Below are 26,474 nucleotides of genomic sequence, written 5' to 3' on the forward strand. Positions count from 1 at the left end.
ACCCTATGGCACATTAGCCCCTGCTGCAGAAATCTGCACCCAGTCACCTCAGTGTGTGTGAGCATGTGTCTATGTGTGTGTGTTTGTGCGCACGTTGCCGCAGGGGCACCTCAAGGCAAAGAACATACACATGCAGCGAAATAACCACTGATATAGCACTTTACCACTTGAATTTCAGCCTCAAATGTAGTCACTCCAACACACACACACATCTATATATCATGACCTTGTACATATAGAAGCCTCACCCCGTATAGCATATGAGAGTCTCATCTCATTAAAAGCACATCCCTATGTTCCACCAGGACCTCCACTCCTCAGTACCAATTCCAAACACTCTTTGTGAGAACTGACAGTCCAGTATCAGCCTCCAACATTTCTCGGACTTTGGTCAGTGAGCTGAAGCTGTAATTAATATAAGCTTATTTTTAGCACCAAGGGAAACGTTTCTAAAATGTAGTCATTAGTATTAACTGATATTGATAATTAATGTAACTCAATCAGTATAACTGAATTGCTGGTATAAAAATCAATACAGAGATGGATGGATGGATGGATGGATGGATGGATGGATGGATGGATAGATGGATAGATAGATGGATAGATAGATAGATAGATAGATAGATAGATAGATAGATAGATAGATAGATAGATAGATAGATAGATCCTTAATAAAGCTCTTTACTCTTTCCTATTACCTCACATGTAACAAGACAGACAAAGCAACTGATTATCTCATACCATGACTCCAAATGCCAGTGACATCTGAGCACATGGATTGGCATCTGCTGTTGTGCCAGGCTACAGAGCACTCCCAGCAGCCGTGTGTCATACCAGCTAGCGCTCAGTCCACCATGCTGCAGTGCCAGAGCTGGTATCATCCTCAGAACCAGATCACAGTCTGAGTACATGGGGCACAGAGACAGAGGCATGCCAAACTGTAGGAGACAAGGGCAACGTAGGGCTATCACACCCTGACAGTAAACAGGACTAAGGATAGCAGTGAAAGTGCCAATGGACTTTCTACATGTAAGCTCAAGGAAGAAACAGAAGAACGGGAAAAAATTTTATTAGACATCATCTGGTGAATTTATCACAATTGGTATTAGCAAACAATTCACAAACATGCTGTTGTCTAAGTGAAAGACACAAGGTTTAATAAACGTCTAAAATCTTTCATTTAAAATGTTAGACTGATTGCCTTTCATGATTGCCTTTCACAATATTCAAAATGCTATCTAATGCAGAATTTTGTGATCTAAAACAATAAATGAACAGATCTGAACTAATCCATTCAAAGGATGGGGTGTCATGCAGATCTGGAACAAAAACTTTGTTCTTCGAACCAGATTTCAAAAATGAAAACAAGATTTTATTACTGTTTAAAATTTTGTTTATTTGTATTTATGTATTTGTATTTATAATAAAAGACACTTAATGCCAAAGTTTCAAACTATTTGCTTAGGTACATATTTAAGTGAGGATTTTAGATTCATGCTAATCGGATGGAAATGTGTTTGTTGGTATTCAAATCACATTGTAATAACATAATAGTAAAATGATGAGAGGTAATCAGAGACATTGAACAGTGCTGGAAGTTGAATGGTGGCTTTCATCCTCACAGAATTTTGACACACTTTTTCGTTAAAACAATGACTTAGAATTGTTGGACAGTACACCGTTAGAAATAAAGGTGCTGTGCAGGTACATTTTTTGTTCTTCAACATACAAACAAAATAAACATACCCTCAGGTACACCAGTGGTTTTCAGGTCCAATTGTGCCCCATTAAATAATTTTTTCTCAGGTGAAAATTACATATTTGTACCTTTTCATTACCTAATGTTTTAAAATAGAACAATAAAATAAAAAGCTTGGAACCTAGTGTGTGGAGTCAAAACGACTTAGAAAATATCATTTTAATGGGTTATGGTACAACTTTGCCCCCTGACTAAAGGTACTGAGATGTACACTTGAGGATACCACCCCAATGACAAGAGGGGAACTGCCCCAGTCACAGTTTTGTTTTTATCTAAAAACAAATCATAAATAAGAAAACATTGGTGAATGTCAGAATCTTCATGAAAACTGTTAAGTGTTTTTAAAAAAATTCTTCTTAAGAACGGTTTGTGAACGAGTTTTCAAGTATCTGCTGAGGTGCCTTTTGTGCAGTTCTTTAAATCGTCCACACGTGTGGTTACCTGTACAACAGTAAGTGAATGTAACATTGGAAGTTTTGCCCAAGAACTCTTTTTAATGTAACAGTGGCCACTATGTGATTCCGCCACTAACCTGAAGGACAGAAAAAATAGTAATTGTGTCGTTTTATGCTGTTCCAGTGTTGACACTCATAGACAGTATAGCTCCAAGTAGCTTATGTTTTATGTCAAACTGTGTATGACATGAATGAAGGACAAAACTCACAGTAAGTACAGTATTGGGGTACTATGTGGCCAAACACACACCCTGCAGCAGCCAGGCTGGATTAGCATCAAACCACACACACACACACACACACTGAAAGAAGAGCAACACACTACATCATGGCCCTCACACACACGCACACGCAGAGCTCCAAATGAGATCTCTTACAGCAGCCCTCTGCTTGCCATCCATATTTAATGGGCTGATTAAAAGCATGGCTTCCCCAATGAATCACACCACGCCTGAGAGAGAAAAAGAGAGGGAGAGAGGACGGGTATAGGAGTCAAATGGGTTCACAGGCTGACTTAGCAGAGGAGGAGAGAGAGGGAGAGAGGGAAGGAGGGAATAACGAATGCAGCAGTGATGTCTCTTTTGAAGCATTCACAAGGCCGCGCAGAGCTAAGGGCATGGCTGAGGAGAGTCCAGATTGCTAACCACACATACACACACCACATCTATCCACTGGCAAGACGAGCGTACTGCAGTCTGAGAACATGCACCCTCGTTATGAGAGGTGTTTAATTCTCTTGCGAATGAAGACACATTAGCTATTAGCGCATATTTAAGTGAGGATTTTAGCTTCATGCTAATAGGATGAAAATGCATGCATTCGTGTTTAGATCCATTTGAAAGGGTCCAGTAAGTGTGAGGCCTGCATGATACGGATAAAACAGCTTATCGTGACTGAGACATGCTTTGGCTACATTAAAAACACATTGACATAATAAGGTTAAAAACTGGTCTGCATTTGCCTGACCATGTACCATTCATTGTAAAAAAAAAAAAATTAGAGTCAGATCAACTTGAAATTTTAAATCTGCCATCGGCATTTATTTTCTGGAGTCTAGATAAAAGTCTCCTAACTTTCTTCTTTCTCATAACATTCTTGCATTTTTAGTACTGCGTCTAAGAACCTTTTCACACTTAAATGTGTTTGGTAAGGACCAATCAAACTTTTTCTTTAGTCCGATTTGTTTATGTGAACACTCCACCTGTACTCAGGTCCACATCAAAAAAAGCTCAGTTTGCTTACAAGTGAACCCTGGTTCAGTTCGCTGCTGATGGGAATGTATTTTTCTGATGCTCTGCATTAAACAACAGAATTCAACATTAGAACATGCTTTTCTCAGTGCATGTCAGCCCTGTACTACCCTCATAATCTGCCTGTTTTAACATATGACTTTTCACAGACACTCATCTCATTCCTGCCACACAAGATGCCGCTAATAATGGCAGATGAGTAACAGCAAAGCGTTTGATCTTGTCACATGGTCGATGGAACATGATTCTTGATAAGCTGGGCCAAGCATCAGTGATCGGATTGGCTATGATTGGTTAAAGCCAAACTAACTCATACTTAAACAAACTGATCATAAAGACGTAGAACTTAAGTGAAGTTTATTTTTATTACTCATAATGTGATACATCTCTATTTTTATGCAATATAATGAGAAAGATTATACATTTAATCAAGAATATATGTGACAGATTTTATACTATGATAGTGAAAGTTAAAAAATAGGTTGCTTCTGGCAATGAAAGCAAATGCGAAACAAACAGAGCACTTACATTCCTGACCAACAATCAAACACCTATATTTTGTAATTTGGTGCACTTTAGCCATTGCAGTGTGAAACCAACTGAGCCAAATGAAAAAGCCATCATGCCAAAACTCCAAAAAAAGTAAGCAATTTCAGGTATAAGCATTACGTTTTATTGAGTAAACTCAACTTTTTTGTTTGACCCCATTTTGATGACCTAATCTAAGATGTAGTACCAAAAACAGCCTGACTTTTAATTCTTTACAGTGTTATCAAATTGCGCAAATCTCTTGACTCAGCAAATCACTTGACTCAGCAAATCACCCCATGGATTTTTGTGATTTATTAGAAAAATCATATATACTGCAGCCTTTGATAATTTTAGCATTGCAAAATCCATATAAAAAAAAACAATTAACAATATATTCTGTAGACTTGGTAAGCATGTGTGAATCGCCCACTGCATTTCTTTAAACAGGGCATTTAACATTTCAGTATTAAAACAGATAAACAGACAGCTTCTACTACACATCACACTCAATCCAGCCAAGACACACACACACACACACACACAGACACACTCGGTCTGAACTTCCTCTAAGATACAGCAGCCAAGGTCCACACTCCTGTATCTCTTACTCAGCAGCATCAGGGTTAGAGATCAAAGAGATGCTCCAAGGAAAGAAACCCAATCACACCCACTTAGCCTTGCTGAGACCCAGTTAGAGCTTGAAATATGTGCCCAAATCTGACAGGACGTGACGGTTTGGATCATTTCTCAAATTTGCCGAGCTCGGATCAGGTCAACTATCACATTCAGCTTTCTCATAGGCCCCGCTGGCCTGGATTAGTTGATTAAGGTATTGTCTAAATTTTTTCAACTAAAATAAAAAACTCTTCCATTCAGATTATAATCAAATACCACAGGACGAGCAAGTTTCTAGTGAGTTGTATTTTCTATGAACTTGGATGTTTGTGCCACACTTGGTTTTATGATTATACCCTATTCACAACATGGTGTCCTTCGCTTCCTCCCTAATTTTATGGTAATGTTTTTGTTTGTTTGTTTGTTTTGTTTGTTTGTTTGTTTTCGCTGTTTTTTGGTTGTTTTTTTATCTGGGTTCAAATCAGTTTTGAACAGAATTTGGTTGGGCTACAGTTGAGTTGATTAAAGCTGTAGAACCCTTCTGTCCCAGTTCAGGGGCAAGTGACAGCTACTGTGACCTTTGCTAAGCCTTGTGGAGCTCTGTGGCTATCCTGAGGTAACATAACCTAATGCAACATATAACTACGGGGAGTGCATTAAGTGGAGGTGTGTTTGGGTCAGAATAGCTAGACGGGAAAGTCTTGTGAACAGATTTGTTATAAGCAATGACACAAAACAGTCAAATAACAATGCTGTTTACCAACAAGTGAATTAAAAGCTGCAGTCCGAACAGTGATGGCAGTTAATCATTCACTAATATTTGGCTACGAGATGGTGCTGAGATGAATACCATCCTGATTATCTGGAGAGTGGAGCTCTTTTTATCTCATTCTTGAAGCTGAAAAAGTTTGGGATTATTCTATGAGACCAAATTCACAGCTCAGATTCTTTTTAATTTGCTGTCTGATGATAAATAATCCTTCAGAGATCAGGTAACTAGCTAAGTTAGCTTGGTTGAAGATAAATATTAATGCACTCATACATGTGTGATCCTTTGCATTCTTTATGGTTTACTAAAAGACTATGTTAAATACATACTCAGCATCTAAGCTTACATTGACTAGCTTTAGTATGACCATCTGATCTGATTTGTAGGTGATTTTTGTTCAATCACTCATTCTATCAGAATAAATGCTGATAAAATAAACACATTTATGAGTTTACCTGAAATAAAAAAAGCCCACTCAAAATTGGTATAATGCTGTTTATTGGTATAATGATGTCTAGAATGAGATTCTAGCTCCTGCTCTAAAGAGTGATAATTAGCTCCAATTTTTTGTCTTTCAAATAACTTAATATTTAGAACAACCTAAAATATGACTTTTTCACAAATATTCTTCAGCCCTTACACACACAAATGGAATTTCGATGTAAATCAGATGAGCTGCCTTTACCCATTTATATTACTGCTAGTCGTATAGGTTCCTAAGCTGAGATGATAGTGTGAAACAGTAGATGACAGCAATAGCTCCACCACTTGTCCATGTAAAAGCACTTTCAAAATTCAGTAACACAATGGGAGTGAGTCTCCATCGAAGGCGATTCTCCAGCTCTCTCCCCATTAGAGGCTGTCTCTCGGTGAGGATGACAGTCTGTGAGATGCCTCTCCAGTCTCAGCTACATCAGCCTCTCAAATGGACCTGTTCAGGTCCACTGGCGCCTCGGCAGCTCCCCCCCATAAGATCCAGCACAGCTAAAGCTAACCACTAGCGCCACTGCTACCGCTACCGGCCCGACATATGTTCCATTCAACGCCGTGTCACTCTTCATTTGTAATTATTTCCCCTCTTTTCCTTTTTCTCTCCCTGCACTCTCTCTCTCTCTCTCTCTGCTCAGTTGGAGATAAATACTGCTGGGACTGTGGAGACTGCGGCGGTATGATGACCTGTTCCAGGGTGTTAAACTTCTCGTCACGGCTGAGGAGAAAGCGAGTGGAGATGGCAGCCACTGTCAGACACAGCTCCAGTGCGATGTATTAAGAGTATATTAATTATCTATTTCTTATGCTCGTCTAAGAAAGACCAGACAAGCAGAAGCCGTTAGACGTTACAGTGAACATATGCTCCATAGCATCTCAATGAAACAGACAGATAATGGAGGGAGTATCTGACATAACAATAGGCCTTGCATATAGAGACATGCTGGAAACACAGTATGTTGACTATATGACTAAAGCTTCATAAAACATGTGCCAGCTTACGTGCAGCATCATCACTACTTTTATATTTAGATTTTTCCAAAATTTGCCAGCAACCCTTTAAATTATGGAAACATTTCATAAAAAACTGACCAATAGAAATGTTCCAGAAATTATTCACCAATACTTGGCCCACTAATGCACTCCTTTGTAGCAAAGATGGACAAGTTCTACAGAACACATATAGAAGTTGTAGCTTACAGCGAAATATCTCAGTTTAGAGCATGTTATTAATTTTAAATCATATTTATTTTGTATATGTGTGAAAGGTCACACTGTTAGTATAAACAGTTATATAAATAGTTATATAGGTAATTGTGAAATCGAGGCAGTGGTAGCATTGTGGCAAATTTGTTGCTGTCATTTTAACTTCAAATCAACTATAGAAATTATAGCATTTTAACATATCACTGATAGTATAGGATTTGAAACTTTCAGCTTAATCTTATGTAGCAACACATTGATTGTACAGCATTTCAAAATAGTGAATTTAACTTCATGTTGTGACTATGAACAAAGTGCTCTATAGTTTCTCATTAGGTTGAACAGTATTTTTGCCATTGTTCTGAAAAGCTTATCCAATCTCACACCAGTACAAAGGAGTACACTTGTGGGTGGAGCATGGATAAGTCAAAAAAAAAAAAAAATGTTTACATGGACTTGAAAAAAAAGTAAAGTTACCTGGGGCTATTTCTGCCATTCAAGTTCACTCGGAAGAAATCACACCACAACAATAAAGGAAGCCTCATGCACCTTTTCTACAGTGATAGAAAACATGGTAGATCAAGGCTCTGATTCTACATGCTGATATGTTTCACTGTGGCCAAGGTGGACATGCACACACTGTAACTTCTCTGGCAGCAAATTTAAGCCTGTTTCTTCATCTATCACCAAATTCTTAGCTCAGCTGCCAGCAAGATGCACGGTATCAATAGTGTTAATGGAACAATGCCACCAAACTAGCACTTCCGAATTATCTCTCCTTCGTTTCATATCAAGTTACACTGACTGTATTAATTGAAAGATAGTTTCAAAACTCAAGTGCCTGGCCTAACACAATTGTTCATGTTTTAAAGTAGAATGCGCTGGGTCTGAAAAGCCAAATGTGGGTTATGGTTTCTAAATAAAGCCCCCACTTTCTTCCAGCAAGGAATAAATTGGTACATTTTATAGGAGGAATGGAGAGGTGAGAGAGAGTTCACTGAGGGATTAAAAGGCTAAGAAAGTTTATGTATTCCTTAAAGCTTGAGATAGAAGAAAGGAGGAACAAAAGAGCCCAGCAAGTCCCTGTCATACCTTTCTTTTTCCTTTTTCTTCCACCACCTCCTTCGCAAATGCCTTACAACAACAAAAGCTTAATCTCTGACACTTATTCCAGCCGTGAAAGAAGAGCATGAGAATGTTTCACAATGAGGTGCGTGGGAGTTGGACAGCAAGGTGAAGTCAGTCCGTATGTTAGCTGAATTCCAGAAGAAAAACAATAACAGCAAGGCCACCAGGTTACGGTGTGCTAATGACCATACTGAAGATGCCTTCAAAGGCCTGCAGGAATGCATAGAATCAAGGGTCAAATCCTGGTAGGATATCATACCAGAGTTATTCTTAGAGGCAGCCTACAGCTATGGCTATACAGTAAGGGTCTATACACAGCTAACACAGTTTTCAAAAGCATATTATGCAGGGTTATTTTGTTGCTAGACATATAACTGCAAATGTTAATGATAATGGTCCTCCAATGAGACTAATTAACCTGTAAAAGTCAATGCTTTTATATCTTATGATTTCATAAACGATTACATGGTTAGTTAATTAAACACATTCCTATATGTGAGTTCGGATCAGGCCTTCAACATATGGTTGTAGTATGAGGATATGTATGAAAGTGTGACTGTAGAAGTGGAGAGAATTCTGAAAACTTGGGATGGAGTTCTGTATGGCTTCTGCTTTGAGCTAGAAGACCAGAACCCCTTTTTTAATGAACATAGATGGGACTAATATAGGACTGAGGAACAGTGAGGAATTTCAGCATGGGAAACGGAAGGCAGAGATGGAAATTAGGATTTTAGACTGGAAGGAAGAGGGGCTTCAGGCATGGTCTTACCCCCAGGCTTTAGTTATTTCAGTTTATATTCTGTACCCACATGTTCAAGTCAAAACTTTCTACTCTACACTTTCTACTCAAACCCACACAAGTTTTCATCAAAGTTAAATTATAATTAAACATCACATTTCCTATTTACAAATATAAACATAGCATCATTTGAAAGTCAAATGAAAGTCACTGAAAATAACTGAATTCATACTTTTTCGCTCATTTCGATGTGCTACAAAGTGAGAAAAGGTAGGGAAAGGCATTTCATAAACCTTAACAGACACTTGTTTTCAGGTTCAATTCATACCTGGACACAGAACACACATACACACACAGCCAAAAATATACACATACACACCTCCATTCTGCATCACCTGCTCAGGGTCTGAATTCAGGGCCAAGGCCTGCTGATTCTCTTCCTGAACAAGCAGGCTTTTAATTTAGCTGCTGCTAGCCCAGACCACACACACTCTGCAGGGGGTGGAGTCAGTGCTGCCAGAGCCACACACACACCAGCCTGTCTGAAAATGAAGTTACAGAATGCCACGAGTCACGTGTAACCTCTCAGTGACAGCATTTAAGTATGTATGCAGTTCTACAGAACGTAAATCATAGTTGGTCATGTGATAGCAACGGTGTGATATGTAGCCTAACATTAATTTCACTGTTACAGTACATTTACAACTGATTTAGTTTGGTGAAATATTTATTTAATTATGATTTCATTTTTTTTTAATTCAATATATCCTCAGTGTAATCACTGTCGATTCCAACAGTTAACTAAGTCTCCTCCTATCACACAATGCTACGCAGCTCAGAGGGTGAAGTCTAGCTTCGTCCGACACACTTGGAGCCAGCCACTGCATCTTTCGACAAGCCGCCTGGACGCATTTGGAGGAGAATACTAAATGTCAACTCTGGTGCTTTAGCATACAGATGTCCATGTCGGCGAGCATCTTTCTGAGTGATGGGGGAGATGGAGGGCTACCCACAAGACCAGTTATATCTGCATGATTAAAGGATTCTTTGCATCATGAAAGATAGAAATAGAAAATGTGCATGAATGTGTTACAGACATACATACATACATACATACATCATCTAAACCGCTTATCCTTCTGGGTCGCGGTGGGATGCTGGAGCCTATCCCAGCTGTCATTGGGCGGAAGGCAGGATACACCCTGGACAGGTCGCCAGCCCATCACAGGGCAGGTGCTACAGACAGTTCTATATAAAATCTTTTTGAAAAGGGTTCTACTTTTGTTGCAAGCTTGCCAACGTAACAATAGAAGAACCCTTTTATGTGCTGTATAGAGAAGTATAGAGTTCTATATAGAACCATCTGTAGCACATTTTACATCAGTATGAAGAACACTTTCATGATGCAAAGAACCCTTTAATCATGCAAAGGGTTCTTTAAGTGTTCACTTTCTTTACTTAAGAACTCTTTCAAGAGTGTACTATGATAATGTAAAGGAGCTTTTCTGTTTTGTGACATTTTATGCTAGACACACTCAAATATACTACACACACACACACACACAGGCAGAGTAGGTCTCTCTTTTGGAGTTTACCTGTATACGACATTAATTTACTCTCAGTTGGAAGCCAATGTTGCAAGCCTGGGGAGTAAAGGGGGACCGCTGCAGCCAATCCAGAAGCCATCAGTTTTCATCGGGCTTGGCCAGACCTCTACATTATGGCTGCCCTCATGCTCATTGCTCTCTCATTGCACCTGTCAGCGGCGCCTGACAGCGCATTACCGGCCATGTAGCCCAACAGCGGGGTCCATCAGGCACCCATCAGGGCAGCCCTCTGCTGGCACCACCCCATGTATCCCATGGTAATGGGGCAAGGGAAGAAGGGGTGTACAGGGGGAAATATGGCCCCACTGATGTAATGTTTGGCTGATACTAACTGATAATAAAAGGCCAGTATAAGGAAAACCTTAATTACCTTTGCCTTTTATTTATTTTTTTTTTAAATAAAAGTTTTATGCAATATGTAAACATTTTATTAAATGTACTCCCCAGTCCATACAGCACATTGCAAGAACAGCCTGTTTTGAATTAACTGTTGTCATATTCTGTTGTCATATTCTATCTATGGATAATTCTACTGAATAAGTTCAAACAGCAGTCCAACACTAAAACCCATGGCATTTACTGAGATGCCAAATATATACAAAATCATCAGTTCAAAGTTTTTTAAAGTATACACTTTAGATGGTTCATCAAGGGTTCTTTAGTAAAGAAATGATTCAATATAAAACCATGAACACTCAAAGAACAATAAACAATACATTTTAATAGAAAGAACGCTTTCACAATGCCATGCCAAGGGTTCTTTGAGTGCCAAGGGTTCTTTGAGTGTTTAAGGTTCCATATAGAACCATTTTCTTTACTAAAGAACCCTTGAAGAACCATATTTTTAAAAGTGTATTATTGATTTCGTTTAAGGCCAAGTCGTAAGGTTGACATGGTGAGCAGTTAGATCTCATCATTTTGAACTAAATGTGTCTCAAGTCTGAAAATCAGTATCTTAAAAACTGTCACTACTGAAACATACCAAAACATTACAGCAGTTATGTAATTTTGTATTTTAATAAAAAATATTAAGATTTTATGTGTAAATGAGCAGTGCTGTGTTTGCTAGTCATGCACTAGCTAACATTTTTGAGTTACGCTCAAAGTTGACTTCTGAAACATGGTATGAAACATGGTATGTTGTTGGTGTTGTTATAATTGTTTTGTTTGTCACAAAATGAAATGTTCAGTCATTTTCCATAATTAAAATATCAGGCCACTCAAAGCAAAAGTCCAAAGTCAAAGTCAGTTAAAAGTCCAAAATGGATTTTGAACTCTTAACCAATTCAGTAGAGTAATTCATATCGGCACATTCAAATTGAAGTTAAGGAGTATTTTAGCCTGAACTGCTCACAATATTGGTAAGCCACTCAGAAAAAAAGAAAACAAACAACTTATACCATTCTTAGAGATTAAGAGAGGTCATGCAGCAATGAATTATGACTGTGTTTGGAATATTAGAACACGGGTAAAATGTGGAATATAGGCCCTTTAAGGTCGCATGGATTTATCAGTGTCAGCAAAATTCCTGCCAGTAAAGTAAGATGTATTGTATATTATATTATCCATCCATCATCTAAACCGCTTATCCTTCTGGGTTGCGGTGGGGTCATTGGGCGGAAGGCAAGATACACTCTGGACAGGTCGCCAGTCCATCGCAGGGCAGACAGACAGACAGACATACACATTCACTCACACCTAGGGGCAATTTAGCACATCCAATTGGCCTGACTGCATGTTTTTGGACTGTTGGAGGAAACCGGAGTACCCGGAGGAAACCCACGCAGACACAGGGAGAACATGCAAACTCCACACAGAAAGGACCCTGGTAACCCGGCCGGGAATCGAACCCAGGCCCTTCTTGCTGTAAGGAGAATCGCTCATCTTTATGGAGTTTAATGGTTTCCTGCATTGACAACTGACAATATCAGGCACTATTTAACTCAACTATTATAGTCTTTTGGATTTTTGACCATGTAATATTATTTCAGCCAACATTAGCGGTCATTGCTAATAAGCTTATAAAATTGGTACTGGTGAGAAAATTTTCATATCGGTCAGAGCCTAATGGGGTTTTGGGTTTGTACATGCACCAGCTCACGAGGAATATAACCACACGCACTGAGATGAAGGAGCTGTTGTGGAGGACAGGTAGAGATATGGGGCTACTCACTGGGAGATAGCAAGTAATAGATGGGAGTTATTTAGGTGAAGTTAAGGAGGCTTTGTGACACATGAATATCATAATATTATCCATCATCTTGAAGGAAACAAGTCGCGCACACAGTCAGCGAGCAAAGCTTTAACACACTCATACACACAGGCAGGCATGGGGGGGATAACCAATGAATTGGTTTTGCTGCGTGTCTGCTCTGCCTCATCACTGTAATTGCCGCATGTCTGTCAAAGACAGTGAGTGTGAAAAAGTGTCTTCCTCAGCTGCTGCCGCCGCTTGTTTTTGTTCGCGTGCACGCTCTGCTCTTGTAAAAGGCGGCAGAAAATAAGTGGCATTCAGTGAATGGCGCTATTCTTCTACTGACAGCTTCATATCTATCAGGTGGTGGAGGCCTCCAATAGCCGACGCCACTCTCGCAAAAACATCTCTGACAGTGTGTTAAATTCCAGTCTCCGCCTTTCACTCACACACAAACACACACACACACACACACACACACACAACCACGATAGTAAAAAACCTCTCCGAAACACACTTGCATACACTCTTCCCTTATTACCACTGACACTCTGCAATGATGAGCACTTTCCTTCCTTGAGCAGTTAAGGTTTACAGGTTTTTCTTTTCCTTTTTTTCCCCCCTTTTTCTGTAGGGGGGTGGGCCACAGTGGTGCGTTTGGTGGTCCTTGGTGAATAACTGCCCCCCTTTAACCTCCTCCAACAGTGTTGCTTCATGTTGCTTCATTAATTGAGCTGATCAGACGCCTCTTTGATGCGTTCCCTCTCTCTCCCTCTCTCCTCTTTCCCCATTGGCGGCCGACCACCACTCACACAGACAAATAGGGCAGTTGCCATGGAAACAGACTAGACAGGCCAAGGATCCTCTTGAAACATATTTCTGTTTGTAAAAGGGAGATTCCCCTCTCGCTAAAAAAGCGCCAGATCAATTCCCCGATTCGAAAAGGAGGCCGCGAAAACGGAGAGAGAGAGAGAGAGAGAGAAAGAAAGAGAGAGAGAGAGAGAGAGAGAGAGAGAGAGAGAGAGAGAGAGAGAGAGAGAGAGAAAGGAAGAAGCAGTTAAACCTCGCTAATGGAGAAAGGAATCTGTACGCTAATTCTCGCCGCAATGTACAGGATCAGTATCAGCCTGGCTTGCTCTTTATTAAGACAGAAATGAACAATCAGAGTTGCGTTGGCTGCTACTCAATCACTTTACAGAACTGACACTGATCTCTCCTCCTCATCAGTACTAATGGACTCGCGGACAGTGAGCGGTTCAGATAAGTATGCATACATTCATATTCATCATGTGATGAATACCGCTCTGCAGGATCAAAGCTTTTGTCAGCATATGACCCTGAGGCAAAGATCTAAAAAAGTAGTCTAAATTAGAAAGTGCACTAAAAGTTTAGGGAGAGGAAGAAGGCTTCAGGATTGGCCCAGGTGAAGAAACACAGCCTCCAGGGACTGAAGAGAAGAGTAAGAGAAGTTTACTGACTCAGATTTCTTTACGATAGTAGTACTAGGAACCAGGGGTCCCAGTGTCTGCAACACAAAGGTAGCCATTATTTACCATCCAAAGTTAATAGTGAATCTACATGCATCTTGTGGGTTTATTATTATGTATTATGCTGATATTTGTAAAACAGTGTTAAATGGAAAAAAAAATAATCTGAGGGTACTACTGTTATAAGCCAAAGCCTCATCACAAAACTACTGTAAAACAATGTGTCAGCTATCTGCAATGTATTGGTTATCATTTCATGTAATAACTCTGTGAGGTGGCTTTAAGAGGCATTAAACACTATGGATGTCTGGTTCCTATCACCATCACTGTGAATAAATCTGACTTAGCAAGTTTCTCTAGATTGAATCTTTTTACAACAAACCTCTGTGAATCATACTGTTTACATCTAAAAGATTTAATGACACAGAAATTTAGAAACTGTGGTAGAATTGCCCTTTAAAAGCATGGTTTAGCTGAACAAAGTCAAGTTTATACAATATGTGAAATATTCCATGCTATCACATACAAAAATATGCAAAAGTACATTCAATACAGAAAAACAGTAGTAATTGTAGCCATTTTTTTTTTATTTTAAATTTTGTTCATACTTCTGCCCATTTTATAGACAGTCCAGGCTATAATGCTCCTTATAACTTCAACATGAATGGGCAACATCTTTTGTGGCTTAATTTCCAACTATGTACTGTATGGATTGGAAAGTGAACGGTACACTTGTCACAATGGAAAGTCACAAAGGAAAATTATTTTTTCCATTACCATGTCAGTGTTACTGCAGTGCAGAGAATAATTCACCACCCAAATAATACCTGCTCAGGGGTGGTAGCCTCCTGTGGGAGTCTTGGCCATTGATGAATGGGATAAAGGGAGATGAACAAGTTATGCAGGAAAACAGATGGACTGTAATCTGTAATTGCAGAACTATGAAGTGCACCTACATTACTGCGCAAAAGTCAGAGACCAGGTCTAAAAGGATGTGCAGCCGTCAAGAAGCTGTTATTGAAAAAAGGATAAAAATGTGCACTAGAACCCTGAAACTGGACAGAACCCAGATCTCAACATCACTGAATGTGTTTAGGATTACTTGGAGCATGGGAAGTAGAAAATGCAACCAACCTCTAAGACTGAACTTTGAGGATGTGGAAAACCATCCCTGGAGATTTCTTTGAAAAAAATGAACGCTAGTCTCCTGAAAAGAATGGAAGCTGTAACAAAGTGTGGACACAATAAATACAACAAAATGTGATATTATACTTACTTGCTTTGACTTTCATGTAGTTTTCTGTTAAATACATCTTCTGCTTTTTTCTAATGCTGAATAAAATGAATAACTTGTACTTAATGGCCATTTCAACCGGAAATTAAATAAATGAGAGCGGTCTCCAACTTTTGCACAGTATTTTATATGGTAATTGGACTTGATAAAATGGACAAAGTGTGTAGACATAACCTAGGTGTAGCTAATAAAGTGGCCAGTAAATTCTGCTGTATTCACTCTTTGTTTGGAGTAGATTGTGGATGCTCACTGAATTGGCATTCAATGAATTTTCTCGCACTGATGAAGAAAAGGAAACACGTTAAGCTGGAAATCATTAAAACTCAACTATCTTCAGAAAAAAAGTTAACCCTACGTCATTGACAAAGAAAGAGTATTTTCTATTAGTTTCTCATTGTCATGAGCATTGGAAACTATTTCCACTACAGTGGCCTGCGAGTTAATCAGTAGGGAAATCTCTCGTGTCCTTCACTAGGCCCCTTTAAAGGGCAAACTTTAATACGCGGTAATTAATGCTGACAAGATATGTGAAATATATGGATCAAACATTTAATGAAGCCCTTTTAACTTTTTTGAAGTTCAAATGGAAGGGTATGGGAATGACCATCACCTACTCGCAAGATACTTGTATTCTTAGCGACTCAAGGTGAACTTCCTTTTATAATAAAGTATCCTACCAATTAACAAGTGATCAAAAGTTTTGGGAATAAACAAATGCAGGTAATTGCAATGCAGCTGATTCTTTGAACAGATTAATAATTTACGCATCCGCGAAAGAAGACCATCAATAATCATGACCTAGTGTCCGAGCAGCATGGTCACATAGCCGCAAGCCCTCGACTCCGCGATGCAATATCTCATTAGCGCGGTGATGTTAGCTGTAGGAATCCAGACTGCTCCACATTATTTTTTGCCCGCGTGTTGCCCTATTGCTATTCTCCCACACTGCACGCAGCCGAGACGGCCCCTTGGCCTCCCAGAGCGCCTGCCTGACCAGTGCACCCTCCGCAGCTGCCCAACTCCATGCATCTCAAAGGCTAAATCCCTCCATATTTAAATAACATATTAAAGTTTCATTGCTAGCACCTGGGTGAGGCTGTGTGTCTGCCAGAGAGGGAGGGAAACTAGAGGCCAGTTATGCTTGTGGGACACGGAGAAGAGCATGCGCACACAAACGCGCACACACGCAAATAATTAGAGCCAAGCTAGCAGCTGGACTCACAGCCTCTAGCAGCCTCACCGGGTCAGAATGAGGTCCTGTACAAGAGATAGTTAAAGTGAGCCATTTTGTATGTGAATATACACAAATACAGAGATAACAAGATAACAAAAGCAAAATGCATATCATTGGTGCCATATTTAAACCTCACACCTTTTTGTAACTTTTTTTTTTGCTTGTTTGTTTTGCCACTTGAGCTGTCCTTCGCATTCCGTGAATATTATGATGAACAGACCAACAGAAAGTTACTTATTTTTAAATCGCATTGAAATAAATCTCATTATATTAATATTGAAGTTCAAACCTCAAGCTGTGACTTTTTTGGCTACTGTCATTACTATTATTATGCTATTATTGTGTTCTGTCATTGTTACAACATACTTTAATATGACATATTATTTAAAATTAGTAGCTTGTAATTTTGAGATACTGCCTCATTATTTTGATGCAATAACTTATAATTTGTTATTAATGAGATACCATCACACTATTTCAACTTAATACCTCATTATTTCACATCTAACTTGAAATGAATAATAATTCAGATGTTGTTTTTGCGATCTAATATCTCATTGTTACAAATAGGAAACTCACAGTTACATCTATATTACATCAATTCAGAATTTTGAGACATTAATGTGAAATGCTGAGATATATTTTGAAATAATGACATAAAACATCAGCAAATTAACATAAGTTTTATGTTACAGAAGATTTCTAAACATTAACATATGTTAAATTGTGTTTTCCTTCTTGTATAAAGTTAACATTTCAGAGATATGAGGTTATATTATAACAGCAACAGTATGCATACTACATAATGCACATAACTGCAGCTCTATACAACCAGCAGCAAGCAAATATATGGGGTGAAACTGCTCATAAAGCCATTCTTTCCAATATGCACTATATGTGCCACTTATGTTATCACACTTTATTAACAACTGCCAACCATGTCCAGTATCTCTATTCAGCAGAATCTACCAATTCTAGATGAAAACTCAGTTAATTCAGAGTGTCCTGGTTGTTCTCTATTGACAGCCTGGGTTAAGAACTACATAATACACAGCACTGCTGGATGTCACAAAAGCATCTTATTCCACTGGACTAAGTTATTCTTGCTCATGCTGATGTAAAGTCCATGACAGAGTGAAAACCCCCTCTAGCACGAGGAATGAAACATACGAAATAAATCAAATTAGCAGGGTCCCAATATTAAAATAATAACATTTACCTCTAGAATAAATGGTTTTAGTTCCAAAATCAATACAACACACTCAATAATGCAAGTGCATTATTATAAAATAATAACCCGGGAAAAGCTGAACATTCCACAGAACATTAGAAGGACCACGAGAGAGGACTCCATATTATAGATTTCATAATTTCATATCAAATGTCAGATATTCCCATAGGAGGTAATATGGTTACATCTCTAATGGGATTTTTTTTTCTTTGAGAATACAAAAATTACATTTAAAAGAAATCAGACATAAACGGTAATGCAATGGAAAATCATTTACACCAGTCTAGCCGAGTATTTCGCACGTTTCTTAAGTTCCTATTAAGGAGCATGTGAAAAATAACCTTTTATATCCGAGGTTTAAATGCACGAATGCAGCCTCGAAGGTTAATCCAACACTTAATTACATTGGCTTGCAGGGAAACCTTTGTAAAGGTGTTTTATTCCTTGAAGCAGCAAACATCACAGATTCACATGGAGGAGAAAATAAAGCAGGAATAAACAGACCAGACTGCATTCATGACAACATTGCATATCTGAGGTATAATGCTTTCCTAAGGAGTGAAAAGGAAAGCCACAATAACTGGGATATGATTCTGTTTTCTTGGTCATTGTTTCCTTTCTGTAGGCATCATGTTTGACTTGTCAATGGCCCTTGCTTAGGCCTTGTAACAAGGATTGGTATTACGGAAACAGAAAAGCATGTAAAAGTGTTTGGCTAAGGATGTTCCTGTCATGAACAACCCTTCGATTACCATGTCCAAACGTCTTTTACAACCCTTCAGCCATATTTGGTGGGAGGTATATTTTTGGACTTCAATTTTTAAGTGTTGCACTTCCCCACACATTCTCCACCATGTGGAATACAGCTATTCAAATATACAGACATCCAAACTCACATTAATATCCACTTACTTAGCAGCGTATTCAAATGAGGCATGTGGAGTAATGCAATAAATAAAAATTGTGTATGATCTGGACACAAACTGCTGATATTGCTTTTCATGTTAAGGGAAAGGAACATCTAAGTAAAGCTATACATAGAAACATTATGCAAAATAAGATGACAAACCTGTACAGTGTAAGCACATCAGTTTTTTTTTCTTATGGTGATATTTAAATAACATTTATTTAAAATATATATATATTCAAACTGCAAAAATGCCAATCCTCACAGAATACACATAGTTACAAAATTAAAAGCCAGGAAAGGAACATTTCCCAATATAGCTAATTTGATACTGAGCCATGTGATTTGTCATTATTCTAGGTAATCTACCTGTCAATCAGGAACTTCCTTATTCCACAGTGATTGACAGCTAACTGCTCTCTGTCTTCATTTTTTGAGAGATGAAGCCACTAAGATAGCCTCTACCCAGGATTGCTGCAGTAGCCAGCAAGTCCAGGCTACCACCATGCTTAGATCCCTTCCCTGTTCCACATCCCCAGACAGTGTCTGATGTGTGCAGTGAAAAAACTCCAAAAAACTAAACTTGAAATATTGAGAAAAACAACTTAAAATACCTTCTGGCATCTGGCTCACAGTATTTCATTTTGCACAGGCATGAAATCGAAGCACAAACCCAACCTGTACCCGTGACTTTGAGACCCGACCTGACCAGGCCCAGTGGGTGCTGCAGAACTCACCTGCATGCACTCTGCTTTATTATTAGGCATTTGAGGAGACACTATAAACAGTATCTATCATCAGTTATCAGTCATACATTGCAAAGAACAGTATCCGCCCTCCTCTGATCAGTATTTAGCCCCACTGTGCTAAATTTCCTCTCACTACCGCCGGTTGCTTAATAAACTTTGGACAAGCTTAACAAGCAAGTAAGATATGCTGTGACCTTTCACCAACCATAGGTTTCCCTCCCATCATCCATGGTGTGACTACAACTGACGTACTGTTAAACTTCATCCCCAGGAGTGGGCATATTCACCCACTCCTCAAAATTCGGAGCTATTCCCATGTTCCAATGTTGCAAAAATCGACCCAAACTTGGCCTGAAACTAGTCTCAGGCCCTGTTAAGCTCAGGTTAGGAAGCAGACCTCTACTGCAGCACACATGGTTAGAAAGTAATCTACTCCACACATAGACATATACGCATAGACATATAGGCATTTCATCAAAATGAAATGACTATGCTTAGAAAAGATGTCACACGCTGGATCTGCTTTCTATGCTGATGATGCCTGCTCATTCAAAAAAAAAGGAATAGAATGGGGTAGTCTTCTTAACATGCAGCATGATAAGAGGAAGCATTATGCTGATGTTTTGTTTTCTTGTTGTCATCACTACAAAGCAGCTGTATAAATAAGGTATTTAGGGGGGGGTCGCTCTAATGTCTCTGTAGCACACTCGTTCTATCCCCCTCTGTAGGTACTGCCTTCCTCCCTTCCCCTCCCTTTTCGGTTGGAGGCATCTGTTTAGATCTGGGCCTTTTAATGCTGAGTGTCGCTGTGCTCTGTGTAGTGGCACTACAAATGCGGGGCTGGCTGTAAACTTTTCCCCCCGCAGGAGCGCGCGTTGTTGGGATAGCTCCACTCTGGGGAATCTGCGACTCAGCGAGGATCTGAGGACGCGTCTGCCTCGCTCTCCTTCAACTGCAAACAAAGCCCTCTCGCAGCCCATTTCACTTAGTCATTTCTGCAGGAGCGTGTGTGTACGGTGCAGCTCGGTGCCTGAAAGCAAGGGCGCATATCAGAACCTATATTTTCGAGCATTAACATTAGAATTATTCAGTTTTGGTCATCGTTTTTGATCAGGCAAGTCTCGGGACACCTCATGTGCCCTCTACGACCCCTTGGGGGGGTTTTTCCTTCTTTTGCTTGGACCCCTAACTAAAGGCACACCATTGTTTTTTTTTTTGATGGTGCTGTTTTTTTCTCCCCCCTATCGTCTGCTGATGTGGCGGATTGTGTTGGAGACTTCCTTCTGTCATATACTCGCGCCTCATCTTATACATAAAATATCAAACATCTGAGGGACAATCCTACGACCTCTGCTGCCCTTTACTACACACACACACACGCACACACACACACATACTCTCAGAAAGCCCCAGCCTCAGTTCACCTCCCCCACTGCATACGTGCCTTGATTTATTTCCACCAGCCTTCCACCGCACGGCGATGTATTTGCGACATCTGGCGGCGCTTACTATATCCTTAGCTACGGAAACGTGAAAGAAAGGCACGGCAGAGAGTGAAAGAGAGTCGGCACCGCAGTCAAGTGACAGACGGCGGCGTAGACAGTACCAAGTTTGCGCGCCTTAAGCCGCAAGCGCTCCGAATTCTATCCCAAAAAGCTTGGGTACCCCCTAGTGGGTGGACAAAGGGAGCCACACTTGTCGAAAATGTGTGTGGGGGGGACGAAACAGGCATGAATCCATAAGGTCCAGAGGTCATCCTTCTTGAGATGCAGTGACATCATAACAATGGGACACTTCTAGAGCCTTAGAAACGCAAGCTGATCCATTCTGCGAAGGGGGTAAAAAGGAGCATGCCTTCGAGTTCCCACACATTCAGCAGGGGGAAAGTGAGCGAGTGAGCTATGAAATCAGCAGAAAGAGAGAGAGGGTAAAAGGGGGAGTATGGGGGAAGAGAGAGAGAGATAAAGACAGGGAGCAAGAGAGAGAGAGTAGAGGGACAGTAGCAAGTGAATGTAAAGGCCTCACTCTAGCCTTTCTCTCCTTTTTCAAAGCATCTATAAAAGAAGATGGCTTAATTCACCCTCATTATCTATCCTGAGAGCTTCTCTCCCCCACTCTTTCTCCGTCTCACTGCACATAACACATCATGTGTGTGTATTCTTCTTTACAACAAAGCGTAATCATTAAACCGTTGGCTTATTTTCTCTTCGATAGCACTTATTCTGAATTACATGCACATCAGACAATAATGTCGCCACAAAAAGAAAAGGGTACATTCACTACACATATAAACATTCCATGTTATGCATGCTGCTCATCAACTTTAATGGACAGTGATTGATGACATTTATTGCATAATTAGTGAAACGAGAGCAGATAATTGGCAATTATCAGAATATTAGCAGCAAAACAATACCACATAGCGAAAAATATTAACATTCCATACCCAAATATGGTCATAATTTTTAACTATGCAAACACCACCTGAACCCTGAACTACACACCGCTCAGAAGCTTCAGCTTTGTGAGTGCAACAATGGTGCAATTCGCAAGTGCGTTACATAAGCGGCGAAGCTATAATGAGATCATATATTCATACTGAGAGTGTTAATTAGTCTGTCTGTGCGAGGTTGAGGGAGCCAGGCCAGGGATTCCTCCACCTTCACTCATTGTTTTTCTAATCCTGTCCTTGCATTCATAATTCACCACATCGTTGCTAACGTGCTTTTGCTTCGCTTTTTCTTTGTTTTCTCTGTTTACAGAGGTTCCATCATGGTCATGATGAATTTGAGAGTGAATGAAAGTCTCTCTTTTGCCAGCGGGATTCAGCTGCCAGCCATTTTGACAGCTTCATCTGTGACGGCGGTCTTTGATCGCTCCTGTCACTGATATCCAACGCCAATGAAAGGCAGAATTTGAAAGAAGGGGGAAGTAAGCGACGTTCACTCGCAACTAAGCTGGTCCGCTTTATTAGGCGTCTGCTTTAAACAAGCGCGCTGCTCTCTTCTTCTGTGGTGACATGGTCATCCCCTGAGGGTGGATATGCATTTGAAAACTTGGTGGGGTGTGTGTGTGTGTGTGTCAGTGTGTGTGAGTGTGAGTCGGAGAGAAAGAGTGAGTAACATTAAATTTCATTATGGTACTTAGGATGGGAGAATCACTCAATATTTTGGAATGGAAAAAACATATAACTGCAACATGGAGGAGACAAATGGCAAGCTGACTCACCAAAACCAACTTGTTTTACTACAAGCTACACCCTCTTTTTTCCATTTTTTGAAGATGTCTTCTGGCCTTTCGAGACAACTGCACTTCAAACAGGCCATGACTAGTAAACAAAGGCATCAAGACAGAGAAAGCAAACATGAAAAAATTAAAAGCTTGGTTTTATGACTTTGTATAATACCTCTATACAGGCCAATACTGTCATAATTCAACATAATCCAGACCTGGAGAGACAGCAGCAAGTTTAGACCTGCAGTTTTAGGGCTTGCTGTGGTTTTAGGTTTGGACCCACTTGCACTTAAGGTTAGGTTTAGGATTACTTGCTGGCTGAGGTAGCTAACTTAACTATTATTGGCATTTAAACCATGATTATAGACGTACTACCTGAAGGAATGCACTGCTATGTAATGTGTTTAGTGCTGTGTTATATGTCATTATGTTCAGTATTGTGGATGCCTGGATTGTTTTCTGTTCTCTTCTATTTTTGTTTATCCCTACATGGTCATGTTTGTCACACATGTCCCTTGTCATGTATAGGTTGGGCCTAATCTTGGCATCAGTCCAGCTATAAAACTGTGTCAGTTAATTGTTTAACAGCCTGGCTAAGTGTCTGGTACCTGCGCGAAAGAAATGAACTTCAATTCTCCAGACATATGGCTAGCTCTCTGGTTTGTGATGGGGCTTGAATTCTTCATACCCTTAAATACAAACTAACAGACATCAAAAGTTAGAATGACTAAAATGTGTCAATTATCTTGAATAATGGTTGAATGGGAAGTAATTTAGCTAGCAACCTAGCACAGCACTAGTCATATAAGTGATATGCTAACACAAGATGTTGGTGAGCACAAGTCTAATGCCCTGAAACTGCAAGTCAGGAACCGCTGCTGGGTCTCTAGGCCTGCAGACGACTGCATCTCAGATTGTCTTGTAACAAGTAAACTTGATTGAGGCCTTTGCCTTTGCTCGTGCCCTCTCCTTGTTCCTGCCGTGAGGAGGTTGAACCCGCTGCTGGGGCTGGTTATCTGAGGATGCTGGGGCTTGCTGGCAGGACGAGAAGGAAACTGCAGGCATTCTGACCTCTCTCGAAGCAGGAGGGGGCAAGAGGCCGCAGGCACAGTGCCAGCAGGTGGTGGGTCTTCCAAGAAAACAGGGGGAAAGAGAAAGCAAGAGAGACGGCTTTGAATAAGCCGTCCGTGCAGCAGTCAAGCAAGCTGCCTGACATTTAATGCTGGTACGGGGAATGCAGGATGCTCTGAATTGGCTGAGCATAGCTTGAAATGGACAGTTCCATTTCTGAAGGAGGCTGAATGACTGATTGCCTGGAACAGCATCAGGTCAGTGTTGGGCCCGCAGCGGGAAGGCTACAATGCCCCCTGCCCCACCAACCCTAAGCCCCACTTTCTGATTAGATCTGCTCCCCTCCGGCAAGAGCACCCAAGTTCAAAAGGAGCAAGAGACGGATGGGGTGATTGGAGAGAGAGATAAAGAAGGAGAGTTCAAGGGCCTGACAAGGAGCATCTTTCATCCCAAATGGCCTTTCATATCATTGTCATAGTGTATTGCACAAATTGTGCCAGTGCCCTGCCTCAACAGGGGATGCCAGCAGACAACCCATGCCATCAACGGCAGAGGTGGAAATGGCGTCTCGTAACAGAATCAGTACATCTGAGAGATTTGCTCCTGGCTAAGCGGGTTGTGGATTCAAAGGCACGGTCAGGATCACTAAATGTCTCGGCAGGGCAAATTCAATCCAGCAACCTGTGTTTAACAGCCATGACAAGGCAGAGATATGGAGAAAACAAAGATGTTTGAGAAAAAGAGAGAAAGAGAAAAAGAAAGAGAGAGTGCAAAAGAGAAGAAAAAAGAGAAGGAATCAATTCCAGAGACTTCAATCCACCTCTGAAGAGGAATTCAATGTGCAGCTTTAATGCTTTTCTTTCTCGTCTTTTCTTTGTGTTCTGTCAAAAATAACTTGGGCTAACATAGCAACCTGTCACATCAAGGCAATCCCCAAGAACACAAAAAAGAGAGTGCTCTACAGTCGGACGGCACTGGGAGCACATTTTTCATCTTAGCCATGCGATTCATAGAGGGAAAATCATTTAGGCAGGAGGGAGAGGTAGGTCTACATTCTCATTCAAGCCTCTTATGGACTCCCAAAAGGTATTTACATGAGTCATTCACTAAACTAAGAACACAACTTTAGCCTCCAGAAGGTGATACAAGAAATGAATGTGATGACAAAGAGTATCACGTTGCTTTTGTAGCCTAAACAGCTGTCAAGCATGTTCAAGAACAAAGAGATTGATCTTATAATGTAGTTACAATCTCTCTTTTTCTCTTTGTCCCTTTCACAAACACACACACACAGCATTTTGAACCTATTCAAAGCAAAGCAGGCGAAGAGCAGATGTGGTGACAGACCTTCTCCTCGTCAGCCATGACTGAGCAACCTTCATCTCCCTCCTTGTCTCATCTCCCACACTGGCCCTGATCTGCTCACAGCCTCTGCATGCCAATGAAGGGCCCTGGGTGCCCAGGAGGCTGGCTGACCATCTGCCCAGGGGCCAGAGTGCCACTGTGCCGTCCAAACCCCTCCACGCCCTGGGGACCTGCTCAACTTCCCTGGAAGGACACCTTACCTCCTCATTGAGATTTCATGGTTTTGGGTGGATACGACAGTGAGGCATGATCAAGGTGGAAGGGTCATGTTTGATGAGCGTTTGGGTGGGATTAAAAGGTTCTTTAGTGAACCTAAAGTCATTCCTTTGTAGAACCCTATTTAGCACTTTTACTGTTAGGAGAGTATGACAAACTTATGTTGATGTTGCAAGTTGGAATGTCTGAGGTGGTTAAATATAAGTACGGCAAAGCAAAGCTGCGGGAGTCAAACAACACGGCACTGCTAATAAAGTTTCAAAAAAATCCCTTAACCAGCAGTTATTACTCTATGAGCAGAACGCATGATGAAAGAGAAACAAAGCTTTCCCAGAGTACATGATTTGTTGTTAACTTAGCGCTGTAATGAGTGCTTAGGGGGTTTTGCTGCACTGTCTTCTGCTCTTAGATATTCATTCACTGCTTACTAAGTTTGGAAGGAAAATTTATTAGTTAAGGCAGAGACTGTAGTGTCTTTCTCTGGTGTGTTTAGACGTAACATGAGTGTCTCAAACAGACAATGTCACACATATGGTCGTACAAGAATATTTCTGCTGCCTTTATAGTTACATGCTTTCACAGTTTCATGTGAATCCTAGTAAACAAGCAATAAACCTAAGATGATGGGTCAGGTATCAATTTGAAATCTCAACCAACACTTGACTGTGACGCACCAACTACAACCACCACAGTAAATGCTATTATACTTAGAGATGAATTTCTTAGCACCAGCACTTCTTTATTAAAAGCAATGCGATTTGTAAATAAGACAAGAACGCAGTTTTATTTGTATTGGATGAATGCGCTTTTGCTCTACTCATACAGTTCCATCCGATGCGCTAACCACTCGGAATGCCTCTGCAAATATAACCAGACTCTCTCTTTCCCTGCAGTCACTGGGCTCCACTTTCTATCTCCATCGTCTTGTCAGAGCATGTTCGCTGGAG

General features: G+C 40.4%; 1 protein-coding gene across 1 annotated transcript in view; it reads right to left on the reverse strand.

The window, feature by feature from the left end:
* Window positions 1-26,474, reverse strand: part of kiaa0825 (KIAA0825 ortholog) — a 173,924-nt gene that overhangs the window by 50,514 nt on the left and 96,936 nt on the right. The gene's annotated exons all lie outside the window — the stretch shown is intronic.

This window comes from Colossoma macropomum, unplaced genomic scaffold (genome assembly GCF_904425465.1).
Source record: "Colossoma macropomum unplaced genomic scaffold, Colossoma_macropomum, whole genome shotgun sequence".
In the NCBI taxonomy this organism is placed as follows: Eukaryota; Metazoa; Chordata; class Actinopteri; order Characiformes; family Serrasalmidae; genus Colossoma; species Colossoma macropomum.